The following is a 14,380-nucleotide window of genomic DNA, read 5'->3' on the forward strand; positions in this document are numbered from 1 at the left end:
CGATTGCAGCCACAAGGCATTTTACTGTTAGCTTAGCTCAGTCGGTAGCACTCTCATTTCTGAGTCAGGAAGTCGTGGGATCAAGGTCCACGTCAGGCCTTTGAGGCTGACACTCCATTGCAATACGAAGGGTGAGCTGCATTCTCAGAAGTGCAGTCCTTCAGATGAGATATTAAACTAAGATCCTGGCTGTAACATCAGGTAGACGTTAAAGTTTTCACAACACTGTTGAAAAAGAGAAGAGCCTTGCAAGGCTGAGCAACAATAGGACTTGTATTTCTGCTCATTGGGCTTAGATGTATATTTCAGTTATGATGGCAGATTTTTTCATTCCCATTAAACTTTGACAAGTACTTACTAACTTCATATATACTTACTGTCCTGGCTTCACTGCATGATACTATTATGATGCAGATATGTACATTAAATGTTCTGGAACGTTACCATATGCAAGGGGGAGTATATAAATGCAAATTGTTGTTGTTATTTAACTGGTCCATTGTCTTGTATGCCTAAAATAATCTAGATTGGGAGTATTTTATATCCAAAGAAAAGGATTCCAGAATTCACTGTGATTTTTTTTCATTAATGTCTAAATGCTTTTTTGAGGCCATTTGAAATGGTCATCCCATGGCCCATTTTCCCAACCTACATTTTAGACCTAATGTGTCCTACTATACTTATCCTCATTGAGGATTACATGTTTAATATTCCTTTCAAATATTAATTGTTGTTTTACAATTTTATATGATGCAAACCGTACAATTGTTCTGAGATAAAGTATGTTGTTGCATTGAACAGAACTGCCTATTTTGCAATCCTTGTGGAGTTATTTTCTAAGTTTAATCAGACGCATAACTGAATGCCAAGGTTTAAATTGTATATTCAAAATGTTGTTTTTAAATACAGTAAACTTCTGATGAATTGTCATTCCAAGGGAAAAGAGCCCAATGACTATTTATTGCTCCACTCTGCCTGACAGGAGGCAGGATGAGGGGCTGCGATTGGTGAATCACAGTCAGTCAGCCAGTGGGCGGGCTATGGGCAATGTCTGGCTATTTGGCTATTGAGTCCGGGGTGGGGGCTGGGATGAAGTGGACTGGATTCATAAATGAATACTTCGTAAGGCCTCTGATAGTGAGAGTTCACTTTCGGTCCTGCCTGATCTTTCAGGTCAATTAAACATTGAGTGTAATTGCCAAAAAATTACAAATGTGTTTAGGTAAGTATTAAGCACAGTGACTAATAAAGCGGATCCCTAATTAGCATTTTGTATTGGAAGTGCCAGGATATTGACAGCATGGCTTTTTAAGTGGTAGTGACTACTTAAGACAGTGTTTTAATATCTAGAGTTTATTATACCCATATTTAATAATAATAATAATAATCCTTGCATTTGATATAGCGCTTTTCACGTCGGGAGGAAGTCCCAAAGCGCTTCACAGAACACACTGTAAAGTGAATTGACTGTATATTTGTGGGCGAACGCGGCAGCCAATTGCGCACAGCAATGTCCCACAAACAGTCGTAGATTGAAAATGCCCAATTTATTATTGTTTTTTTTGTTTTTTGGAGGGATTATTATTAGGCGTGTGGAGTAAGGAAACTTGCCCAAGGTTTCGCCCTGCCTGGAATTGAACTCAGGTCTCTCGCTTGCAAAGCGAGTGCTCTAACCACTGAGCTACAGGACTCCACGTGATATTTCCTATCACTTGCACTGTATTGTTGGTTATGCTTCCATTGGTACAGTTCCCACCCCTTTAAAAACGTCCGTCGTCACTCCTATTCTTAAAAAACCCTCCCTGGACCCATTCCTGCTCTCAAACTACCCTTCCCCCCATCTTCAACCTCTCTTTCCTCTCCAAGGTCCCGGAATGAGTCGTTGCTTCCCAACTTCACTCCTTCCTCTCCCGCCACTCCCTTCACAAACTCTTCCAATTGGGTTTCCTTGTCGCCCACAGCACAGAAACAGCCCCGGTCAAAGTGACAAATGATATTCTGTCCATCTGCGACCAGGGCTCCCTCTGCCTCCTTGTACTCCTTGACCTCTCTGCTGCTTCCTTCACAGTTCTGTCCTTTTTCTCTTTGACCGTGCCTTCAGCTCCCCTCTCGACTCTCTTCCTCCTCCTCGCTCCCTCCCTTCCCTCCCCTCACCCTGACCATTTCCCCCCTCCTCTCTCCCTCCCTTCCCTCCCCTCACCCTGACCATTTCCCCCCTGCTCGGGTCATGACCCAACTGTGCAGCGCCTTGGGACGTCCTCCTGATGTGAAAGGCGCTCTATAAATGGAATCTTGTTGTTGTTGTTGTTGAATGGTTCAGATCCTACCTCTCACACCGCCTCCACTTCATCTCCACAAATGGTTTCTCCTCTAGCCGTCTCATGTGGCATTCTTCAGGGCTCTGTCCTTGGTCCCCTCCTCTTCAACCCCTGTATGCTCCCTCTTGGTGACATCATCCTGAGACATGGGATCAACTTCCACATGTATGCGGATGATACCCAACTCTACCTCTCTGCCCTTGACTCCAGGACCACTGCTGTCCTGACAGAATATCTGTCAGACATCGAGTCCTGGATGAGAGTTAACTTTCTTCAGTTGAACGTCAACAAGACCGAGGCTCTCCTGATTGGCTCTCGTCAGCGCCTCCTCACCTCAGGCGCTGACAGCATCACCAGCCAAGGATGCACACGCCACCTTACTAAGCCAGTCTGGAACCTTGGCATCACGTTTGACCCTCAACCTACCCCACGCCATGACCCACTCTGCCTTTCCCCTCCTCCGCAACATTGTCTGGCTCCTCCACTGTCTCACACCGCAGACCACTGAAAACCTCATACATGCATTCATAACATCCAGGCTTGACTATGCAAACTCCCTGCATGTCGGCCTCCCCAACTCCTCCATCCATAAGCTGCAGATCATCCAGAACTCTGCCCGCACCAGGCTCCGTGACTCTATCACCCCCATCCTCGCCTGACTCTTCTGGCTTCCCTTCACTCAGAGGATACAGTTCAAAATCCTGGTCCTCACCTTCAAAGCCCTCCAAGGCCTTGAACCCCCCTACCTCTCCGACGACCTAACCCCCTACCATCCTGCTCGCTCCACTCAGCGGGCTCCGGTCTGCTTCATGTCTCCCGCCTTCTGCCACTCTGCCCCTACCCTCTGGAACTCCATCTCGCAGTCCCTCCACCTCGCCCCCTCCCTTGCCACCTTCAAGACCCATTTCAAGACCCTCCTTTTCGACTGTGCTTTCGATCACCCTGCTCCCCCTCCTGCTCTCCACCCTCCCCAATTCTGACCCCCAGCTCGGGTCTGAAACACTGACTGTCCAAGCTTTGGGACGTCCTCCCAATGTGAAAGGCACCATACAAATGTAATTTTGTTGTTGTTTTTGTTGTTGTTTTGTTGTTGTTCTTATCACTTAATATTTATAAAATGGTATTGGAGTTAATCGTTGGTTGGTTTGTTGCAAAATCTATTCAGTTGCTGAACATTAATATTCTCACACCTGCCTGGAATGCTGAAAAACATCTGTTTACCCACTCCTTCCTCAAGTAGACTTGCTGAGGGCTTTTTACTATTACAATTGTGAGTTATTTTGAGACCGCCTGTTAGAAAATGATTGCGCTCTGTAGCCCATCTGTCTGCATATGTGTGATTAGTCCCACAGCAAGAGAACGTGCATTCAATTTCAATACACGTGAATTTCCATGTGTAGGTGGGATGCGTTGAACTCTGGTTTGAATACTCTTAAGCATGGCAGTGGGTTTCTGTGTGTGTTAATACAACCTCGCTGGGGAAAAAATATATATATTCCCAAGGAACTATCATACATTCGCCTACAAATTGCTCTGCGGAAATTGTTCTGCCACATTCGCAAACAAAATACATTCAGTTTACAATTAATCTGTGGGACACTGCTGTGCGCAATTGGCTGCCCCGTTTTGTCCACAAATATACAAGTAAATTCATTTTACAGTATATTCTGTGAAGCGCTTCGGGACATCTCGAAGATGTGAAAAGTGCGATATCAAATGCAAGGATTATTATTATCATTTTTACAAATAATAATAATAATCCTTGCATTTGATATAGCGCCTTATCATGTCTTTGAGACATCTCAAAGCACTTCACAGGATATACTGTAAAGTGAATTGACTATATGTTGTGGACGAAACGGGGCAGCCAATTGCGCACAGCAGTGTCCCACAAATAATTGTAGATTGAGTGACTAAATTATTATTTATTTATTGGAAGGGATTATTATCCCCGGAAAAGTGATTCGCCTGTCGACTAACAACCGGATCCCTACTTATTGCTAGGTAAAAAGAGGTATGTGTGGAGTAAGGAAACTTGCCCAATGTTTTGCGCTGCCAGGAATTAAACGCAGGTCTCTTAACAAATAGTTACTACACTTTACAATGAATCCTGTGAAGCACCTTGAGACATTTCGACCATGTGATCAGATGCTATATCAAATAGAAGGATTATTATTACAGATTACATTATATTGATGTATGTAAGAACAGATGGCTGTGAATCGAGTGCGATCTTTAAGACTCCCTACGAATCAACTTAACACTTGTGGGGAGATATTACACTTGGGTCGAGACTTGCTCTATTAATGTAGCATTTTAGAATACAAGAATACAAGACTCAGTTTCCTTCAGCATCTGCCTTCAGCATAGTGGGAGGACCTTTACAGAACAGCTTGTGATGTGCCAGCCACCTTGATGTTCTCGAGGTCCAAGTCCAATGCTGTGTATCAGTCTGTCACAGCACCAGCTGCTCAATCCAGGTCTTCATGTGACGGGCCTTAGCAATGGATGTACCAGCTATGAAGCCGACTCTGCCAGCAGGTCAGTGTAGGCAGGAGCCCGCCCGCCGTGCCGCTGATTCCTGTGTTTGCCTCAGATCCACCGTCACTGCTTGATCCTGGACTTTGCAAATGGACCAGAGGAAGTACAAAGATATTCCATATGCTTCACTGGATTTACTGTAAAGTGTAGTAACTGTGTATTTAGTTTGGCAAGAGACAAGGCTTGGGCCCCCCAGAGAATGTGCTGGTGTACTGCTGGAGTTTAACCAACTAAAATCCCATAGCTTTGGGAGTGTAATCTAGTAAACATAAACATAGAATATCATGTCAAAAAAGAGTAGAGAATTTTCACATGGTTAGACCAACAGTCCTCCAGATTAATTGGCCATTCATCTTATGGCTATGTGTTAGATCTTGTGGTACAAATGTCTGCTACATTTGCCTACAAGAACGGTGGGAACAATTGACAGTTATTATTTGCAAAGCACATTGAAACATTTCACCGTGATAAAGTACAACGGAAATCCAAGTTTGCTCTTTCTTTCTTCCTGCCTGCTTATGTGAATTATTCAAAATCCTAATACAAGAAAAGGCTGAAGTGTAACCACCAGGAACCAATTACAGTGGAAGCAGGTTAAGATGGACACATTGGGGCCGGGCATTTTGTCCGATTTACCTGGTGTCCGGGGTTAACTGGCATCCGGCTAAAGAGGCTTCCATAGTATATTGTGCCTCTGACAGTCTACTCAGTGGTGTCAACCCTTTACCTAGAGATTCAGTAACGCTAGCCTCCAGAAAACAATTTGAAGAGAATATCTTCAACTCTTCGACTACTCTGCCAGTTCAGGTGGATATTAATGATCTCATGTCACTACAGTACTTGAAAAGAGAAGGGAGTTTCTCCTGGTAGCCTGGTCAATAATTTGCAGGTGAGAACGGTTTATTCACTTCCCAGCTGGTTGTGGGACATTGTGGGCGCAAATTGGTTCACCTACAAAATATATAATCATTACACTTTACAGTATGCTTGTGAAGCGTTTTGAGACATCCTCCTGAAATGAAAGGTGCTATTATCAAATGCTATGATTATCTGGTATTTACTGTACCATCTAATTTATTGCCATAAAGTGTAACCAAGGCTTCCACCACCAACGAGAATGTATAAACTATGAATGGGAGTTTTTTTAAAAACAGTTTCCAAATGCAGGCAGCAGTCACAACTTCCTCCTGTTCTTTAGATGAACAATAAAATAACATCTTAAGGTCTAACTTGATGCTAGAGCTGCTCTTTTCTTATTTCTTGGTTCACATGTGATCTATTGCTCAATTTAATATGCAAGGTATGTAATCTCTGACGCTCCCAATGGGCTCTGCTTCCAACATAAACCTTTATTTGAGCTTTTCTGAAATTTCCATTTATTTGTGGAAATTGGAGAAGAGTTTCATTATCTTAACAAAATCACTGAATGTGTGAGATTTACTGGGCGTTTGCTTTCAACACCGTTGCAATGGCTTCTGCAGTCTGAGTTAAATTAAATTCTCCTTCAAATGTGCCTATAAAAATAAGTTTTGTTGTAGTGTAGTGTAGTCATGTGTGTCCTATCTGTTTTGCCAAACTTTAACGCATCTTCAAGACTCTCCTATGTTTTCCTTCTCCCTATTCAACCGTGCATCTAATTCTGCATTCCTCTGTATTTTCCTGTCAAGTCCTTTGCAGAACTCTCTGAATACCATAAAGGATTTTTGTTAAATCCTCTCAAGTCTATTTCCAACCTGTACATTGCTGCCTGATTTGTCACAAGATTGTATTTTGATTTTGACTGCCTCTTGTATTCTAAATTGTTTCTGCCTTGTGAGATCTCCAAAATCTATACTTTTTGTTATAATTTAGATTGTAGATTGTACATTTCAGGCCATCAAAAGGAATGTTCATTTCCTCACAATGGTTTGATCTTTGATTAGCTTAAAAATTATGGGGATTTATTTTTTATTCATTTCACATTTAATATGGCACAAAAGTCTAGGAAGGAAAAATTCATTATTCAGGTCCCTCACCTGATGTCTATCCAGTAACGCTGTGATGTCTGCATATGTGGGTGCCGATTAAGGACAAGATCATCCTTATCGGTGATGTGTTGTGTAATTATCTAGTCTGTTGACTCTTTATTATCTGAGCCTTATTTGAAGAAAAACCTCTTGGTTGATGTACTGGATTGTGGCCGGTGTCTATGAAATCAAACCCTTCCTAACATCAGAAGTGAGGAGAGGAAAACTATAAAAATGTCTACAACAAACTGTTCTGGTGTACCTGCCTGTTCAAAATTGTGAAATCCACAAAAAATAATAATCATAATAAACCTTTCATTTGATATAGTGCTTTTCGCATCAGGAAGACATCTACAAGTAATAATATTAATGATAACAACGTATTTCACAGAATATACCGTAAAGTGTAGTGATTGTGCATTTTGTTGGCAAACATTTGCCACCAATTTGCCCACAGGAATATCCCACAAATAGCCATGATGTGAGTGGCCAATTTTATTTGGAGGAACAACAACAACAACAACAACAACAAGATTCCATTTATTGAGCGCCTTTCACGTCGGGAGGACGTCCCAAGGCGCTGTACAGTTGGGTCATGACCCGAGCAGGGGGGAAATGGTCAGGGTGAGGGGAGGGAAGGGAGGGAGCGAGGAGAGGGTAGAGAGTCGAGAGGGGAGCTGAAGGCACGGTCAAAGAGAAAGGTCTTGAGACCGGCCTTGAAGGAGGAAAGGGAGGAGGCGGCGAAGGCACTGGGGGATAGAGTTCCAGAGTCTAGGGGCTAAGAGGCTGAAGGCCCGGCCACCGATGGTAGGGCGGTTGGGGCGGGGGATGTGGAGCAGACCGGAGCCAGAGGAACGGAGGGTACGGGCAGGTAGGTAGGGGGATAGTAGGTCGGAGAGGTAGGAGGGAGCGAGGCCGTGAATGGCCTTGTAGGTGAGGGTGAGGATCTTGATTTCGAGGATTGTTGGCCAGGGCACTGGAAGAAACTCCCTACTCTTTTCAAATAATATTTCCTGTCCCTGCTCTTGTGAAAAGAACAATGTTTGTGGTGCAGGAGGTGTGGTAATGGACTCAATGGAGAAGGGAGGAAATACCAGTGATAATATTATATGCTATGTTTTGCCCTGAATATTTTTTTCTCTTTTAGTCATTTTGACTTCTTTGTTGCATTTGTTTTTCTTTTGTTTCTTGCAATTTGATTTATAGTGTTTCGCCCACAAAATTCGCTTTATAGTGTGTTGTGTGATGAGCTTTGAGATGTCTCGAAGACGCGATGAGGCGCTATATCAAATGCAAGGATTATTATTTGAAGTTTAGACCTTAGCATATTACTTTTTATCTTCCGCAGGTTCTCTGTGAAGACATTAATTGATCGTTCCTGCTTTGAGACCATCGATGACACGTGTTTTGAATTTACAAACTTTGCAGCTATCCTGGAGCAAGTCCTGAGCCACCGCCTGAAAGGTAAAACTGACAAAACTTAATACTCCCCACTGTGCAGCTTTAGTTGTAGGTTTATTGGACTATGTGACTTCAGAGAATCAAAATGTGATTATGCATATTGCTTGGTGTTAGGACGAATTGAAAATTTATGTTTAACATGATTTTCAAAGAACAATCTTCCTCTGAAAGATAGCAGGTATCTTTGTAGAAAAAATGTGAGGGATTTATACAAGATCTTTATTGGACTAAGTAAGATTATAAGGAAAGGATGGGAAAGTAATAGAAAAAATTTGTGGTGCAAATCCACTAGGATTTTTCCAGGGTTGAAGGGTTTCCATGTCGAAGAAAGACTATGGAACTGTGAGACTATAAACTATATGTGTATCAGCCTGGTTCAATTGGCAGCAATCTCAGAAGGTTGTCTATTCATTCAAAGACTATGTCAGGACTTGGAACTTGTATTGTCTGGGCTGATACTTGCAGTTCAGTGAGTGCTAGGGATGTGCTATGCTGTCAAAGGTGCTATCTTTTGTACGAAGTGTTAAAGGCCCAAAACAACTCCCAAATCCTTTTCTCCACCACCCATCACCTCCTCCATGCACCCCATTAAGCACCCTCAATCCTCAGATCAAGTTCCAAGTATGAAGAGGTCTTGGATTTCTTTATCTCCAAGATAGATGACATCCGACTGGCCGCATCTTCCTCCTGCCCCATGTCCCCTTCCACCGCCCAACATTCCTTCTCCATCACCCACTCCTCCCGTAGCTCCTACCATGAGCCCAAACCTACACTACTTTGCCCCCATCTTTCCTTCCTCCCTCTATCACCAGGATGAAACCCACCACTTGCTACCTCGACCCCTTCCTCACCCAGCTGCTGGTCACCAAGCTACCCCTCCTCTGCCCACTGCTGTCAGACATGATAAATTAGTCCCTCTCCCATTCAAAACAGCTGGCATCACTCCCCTCATTAAAAAAAAACCACTCTCGATCTCTTCAACCTCACAAACTGCCATCCCATTTCAAACCTGCCTTTTCTGGCCAAAGCCCTGGAACGCGCTGTCGCAAATCAACTTCGTTCACACCTCTCCCTCCACTTCTTACTCGACCCCCTCAAGTCTGGTTTCCGCCCTGCCCAGACCACAGAGACAGCACTCATCAAAGTAACAAATGACGTCCTCTCTCTGTGTGTCCAGGGCTCCCTCTGCCTCCTTGTCCTCCTGGACCTCTCCACTGCAGTTGACTCAGTCAACCATACCATCCTCCTCCACTGCCTCTCCTCCCTCTCCTCCTTAGTGGGACTGCTCTCACATGGTTTTAGACCTACTTAATTAACTGCCAGAACTTCATCTTGGCAAATGGTTTCTCCTCTTGACCCCGGGCCGGTCACCTGCGGGGTACCCCAGGGCTCCATCCTTGGTCCCCTTCTTTTCCTCATCTGTGTGCTCCTTCTTGGTGATGTCATCTGCAGACCTGGGGTAAACTTCCACATGTACGTGGATGACTACCTAAATCTACTTCTCCTCCAGCTGTGATATGCATCAAGGCCTGAATGAGTGCAAATTTCCTGCTGCTGAATGACGGCAAGTTGGAAGCCATACTCTTTGGCTCCCGTCTATGTCTTCTCTCCTCCAGGCTTGAACTCCTCAATCTCCCCAGGTTCTCTCTCATACTTTCCAAACCTGTGTGCAACTTAGGCGTCAGGTTTGATACCCAGTTTTCCTTTCTACTACACATCCTTGGCCTGACCAGGACCGCTTTTTTCCCATTTCCGGCACATTGCCCGCCTCCGTCCATACCTCACAACCGACGCTGCTGAAACCCTCGTCCACATACATCTAAGTCGCTTCCGGCTGCACTATTCTAATGCCCTCCTCACTGGTCTCCCCAGTTCCACCATACACAAAATCCAAATTAATTAAAAACTCCGCCGCACGGATGCTCAGCAGCACAAAACGCCGTACCCCATCACACCAGTCCTTGCCAAACTTCACTGGCTCCCAATGATCAAAAGGATGGATTTCAAGATCCTCTCACTCGTTTTAAAATCATTTCATTCCCTTGCACCTATTCAACCTGCTTACCCCCCCTTCCACCACATGCTGCCTCCACTTGGCTGGCTCCGGCCTCCTATTTGTCCCTGTGCCCTCTGCTTCACCACCAGTGACCGTGCCTTCAGCCACTATGCCCCAAAACTCTGGAACATTCTCCCTCAATCCTCTGCCTCGCCCTCTCACTCCCCATTTTCAAATCCCACCTGAAGACCTTCCTTTTTGATCATGCTTATGGTCACCTCCTCCCTCCCTCTCCCCTCGCTCGCTGTCAGACTTCCCCACTGTGAAGTGCTCCTGGATGCTACGCTCTGTGAAGGGCACTATACAAATGCAAGTTGTTGTTATAGTTAAGGCCCCATCCATCTGTTCAGGTGTGCATTAAATATCCCATGAAACATTTGGAAAGAGATGAGAGTTTCTTTCGGTGCTCTGGCTAACAATCACCAAAATAAAATTGGTCATTCACTTCATGGTTGTTTGTGGGACACTGTTGTGTGGAAACTGGTTGTTGCGTTCGTCCACAAAATACGCAGTCACACCACTTTATAGTAACTCCTGTAAAATAGCTTTCAGACATCCACCTGGCACTATACCAAAACAAAGTGTACCAAATATAAGTATTATGCAGTTTTAGCTGGTTAATCTCCAGCAGTACTCCAACGCACTCTCTGGGGTTCCCAAATCTTTAGCTCAACCTGTGCCTAATACTCTCTAGAATTAGGTAGGTCGTATATGTCCCTCTCGGGAGAGAGTGTTCATTCCAAACATGGAAATTTCCATTTGTAGTTTGGCATGCATAAGTGGACCTCTTATCTGATTTGGATTCTCTTAAGCATGGTGATAGGTTTCTGCATCTATCAGACACCTGGCTGACCAAAAAAAAATAACCTGAAAGAACTAAACCTTTCAAATCTGCAGAAGAGTAATGAAAGTAATTAAAATCCTTGCATTTGATATAGCGTCTTATCACTTTGCTGAAGCATCTCAAAGGATTTACTGTAATGTATGGTAACAACAACAACAAAATTACATTTGTAAAAGCACCTTTCATGTTGGGAGGACGTCCCAAGGCGCTGAATAGTCAGAGACCAGGACCCGAGCGTGGGATGAGAGGGTTGGGATGAGGGAGGGCCGAGGGGGTAGGAGAGCGGCTGAAGGCAAGGTCAAAAAGGAGGGTCTTGAGTCGTGCCTTGAAGGAGGTAAGAGAGGGAGCACGGTGAAGCGATTGTGGGGTGCAGTTCCAAAGGATGGGGGCAGAAAGGCTGAAGGCCCGACTGCCGCTGGTAGGGTGGTTCGGGCTGGAGGCCTGGAACAGGCCAGAGCCTACTGAGCGAAGGGTGTGGACAAGTTGATGGGGGTCAGCAGGTCAGAGATGTAGGAGGGGACAAGGCCATGGAGGGCCTTGAAAGTGAGGACGAGGATTTTGAATTCTATCCTCTGAGGGTTGGGGAGCCGTGGAGCCAAGTAAACAATTAACTGTTTATTTGTCGACAGACATGGCAGCTGATGCACAATTGATGCACAGCAATGTCCCACGCACAGCCATGAAGTGAATGCCCAATTGTTGATCGTGAATGCTACTGGATGTTCAACGTACACTTGAACAGGAGGCGGGATCATTGTTTGACACCCCATCCAATGGATGGTCTCTCCGACTCCTCCAGCACTACTTTGGTGCATCAGCCTAGACTGAGCTCAAAGCCTTAACATGTGGGACTTGAACCCATAACCTTCTGACTCAGAGACAAGAGTGCCACCAACTGAGCCAGGCTGACACTGACATGTCAAAATGGCTTCAGGCTTTGGAGAAATGTTTTGCTTCGCACATCAGTGGTTAGAGCACTCGCCTCGCAAGTGAGAGACCTGGGTTGATTCCCGGTGGGGCGAAATGTTCAGCAAGTTTCTTTACTCCATGCCCTCCTGTTTATCTAGCGGTAAGTAGGAATCTGGTTGTTCGTCGATTGTCAGATCGCTTTTGCGGGTGTAATAATCCCTTCAAAAAGATAATAATAATAAATTGATAACTTCAATCCACGACTGTTTGTGGGACACTGCTGTGTGTAATTGACTGCCACGTTTCGTCCACAAAATATACAGTCAATTCACTTTACAGTATATTCAGTGAAACGCTTTGAGACGTCTCGAAGACGTGATAAGACCTTTATCAAATACAAGGATTATTATTATTAACCAGGCACCATGAAATCCTGCTGTTGAGAAGTCAATCTGGGACATATCCATGATGAGCTGTGAAATCTATGATTATGGATGAAACTGATGGATGAATTCATTTCTAACCCAGCCTTTGGGTGTTCGCACAACCTGGTGGTTTGCATAATTATACCACCCACCACGTCTGTATCAAATTAACTTTCCTCGCTTCTATTTGTTATATGAAGTCTTAAACCCCTTAATTCCATCACATTCAGACTATGTTGGTGGAGTCCACTTCAGCCCTGTCGCCTGGTTACTTTGCAGACAAGGTTGTTTGGGGCCAGATGCAGTTTAAACAAAATCCAGCTTCGGTTTGAGTGTGTATTATGTGGCGTCACACATAAATGTGAAAGAGCTGGGAATTGAATCCCTTGGATTATCCTATTGTTCCTAAGTATCTGTGGCTTGGGAAGCATGTGTCAGCACAAAGCTGTGATAAGATGATATTTTATGTTTTTGAGGTTGATGCCATATCACCTTCAGACAAGATGTACTGAGCTCAGAATATTTCTGTAGATTTTGGTTCAGTTGACTTAAATCATTTGTTAAACAATGGCCAGATTGAGAGTAATAAGAACAGTGATTAGAATGTTATCGCAGCTACAGCGGCTAAAATTATTGGGTTTTGGTACAATTACTGCCATTTGCATGTCCATGGTGGTTCCAGGATAGTCACACAAACAGTAACATGGTTGTACAGCACTGCACTATTACATTAGAATCACTCCCAAGAATGAGTACAGACTTGTACTCTTGTTGGAGCCAATGTTTTATTCTGTTCCAAGTTTCTCCCGATAGTGAGACCAGTTTGACATAGAATTTGTAATGCGGTGACACTTGACTCATTCTGGCTTGTCTCCACAGAGACTCAGTAGGCATCCAAGTGCAGTGTTGGCTCCAGTTTGTCAGGAGGTGCTGACTCAAAGCCCTCAGATCTGACGGGCAATGTGACTTAACACTTTTATCATGTACACTGAAGAACCCTTGTGTTAGTTTACTGGTATGAGTCTCAATTGTACATGTAACTAAATTTGAAGTCTGTCACAGTCAGGTTACACTCTTCACATATCCTGAACACTTTGATGTGCTCCGAAACATGATGCTTTACTGATCATGGGAGAGGCATGTATGTACTGACTCACGGGTATGCCTGCAGCAGTGTAGCTCCACACTGTGGAGGACACTGGAGTGGTGACTATTTCAGTCACAGCTTTGATATCTTGACATTTAGCTACAAAAGTACGTGCTCCTTTCCAGACATCTTTTGCCAAGCAAAGTCAGCAACAAAGCTTGTTCAGATAATAACCCTTAACATCCTGAACCTCTTTCTTGTTAGTTTATTCTCAACAACTCTGTGGGGCTGACAGCAGAGCCCACAGCAGAGTTCAGTTGCCACTAATACAGCAGGTTTTGGCAGGTGTTCAATTACATTGAGGACTTGATGTCTCAATTGTACAGGTAACTAAATTGCCAGACATCAAGTCCTGGGTGAGAGCTAATTTTCTTCAGTTGAACGTCACAAGACAGAGGTTCTCCTGATTGACTCCCGTCAATGCCTCAATGCCATCCATGGATGCACACCTCACTTTGCTAAGCCAGTCTGGAACCTTGGTGTCTTGTTTGACCCTCAACTATCCTTTCTACCCCATATCCATGCCATGATCCGATCTGCCTTCCCCCACCTCTGCAAAGTCGCCCAGCTCCGCCACTGTCTCACACCGCAGGCCACCGAAACCCTCATTACATCGTGGCTTAACTATGCAAACTCACTGCTTGTCGGCCTCCCCAACTCCTCCCTCCATAAG

General features: G+C 44.4%; 1 protein-coding gene across 2 annotated transcripts in view; it reads left to right on the top strand.

The window, feature by feature from the left end:
• The first annotated feature begins 8,185 nt into the window (after positions 1-8,185).
• The window catches only part of rundc3b (RUN domain containing 3b), a 45,436-nt gene continuing 39,241 nt past the window's right edge, over positions 8,186-14,380 (top strand). For both annotated transcript variants that reach the window (XM_007898152.2, XM_042332155.1), the window contains exon 1: positions 8,186-8,329. The gene's annotated coding sequence lies outside the window, so the exon portion shown is untranslated. The remainder of the gene's footprint in view (positions 8,330-14,380) is intronic.

Source organism: Callorhinchus milii, unplaced genomic scaffold, assembly GCF_018977255.1.
Source record: "Callorhinchus milii isolate IMCB2004 unplaced genomic scaffold, IMCB_Cmil_1.0 Scaffold2, whole genome shotgun sequence".
Classification (NCBI taxonomy): Eukaryota; Metazoa; Chordata; class Chondrichthyes; order Chimaeriformes; family Callorhinchidae; genus Callorhinchus; species Callorhinchus milii.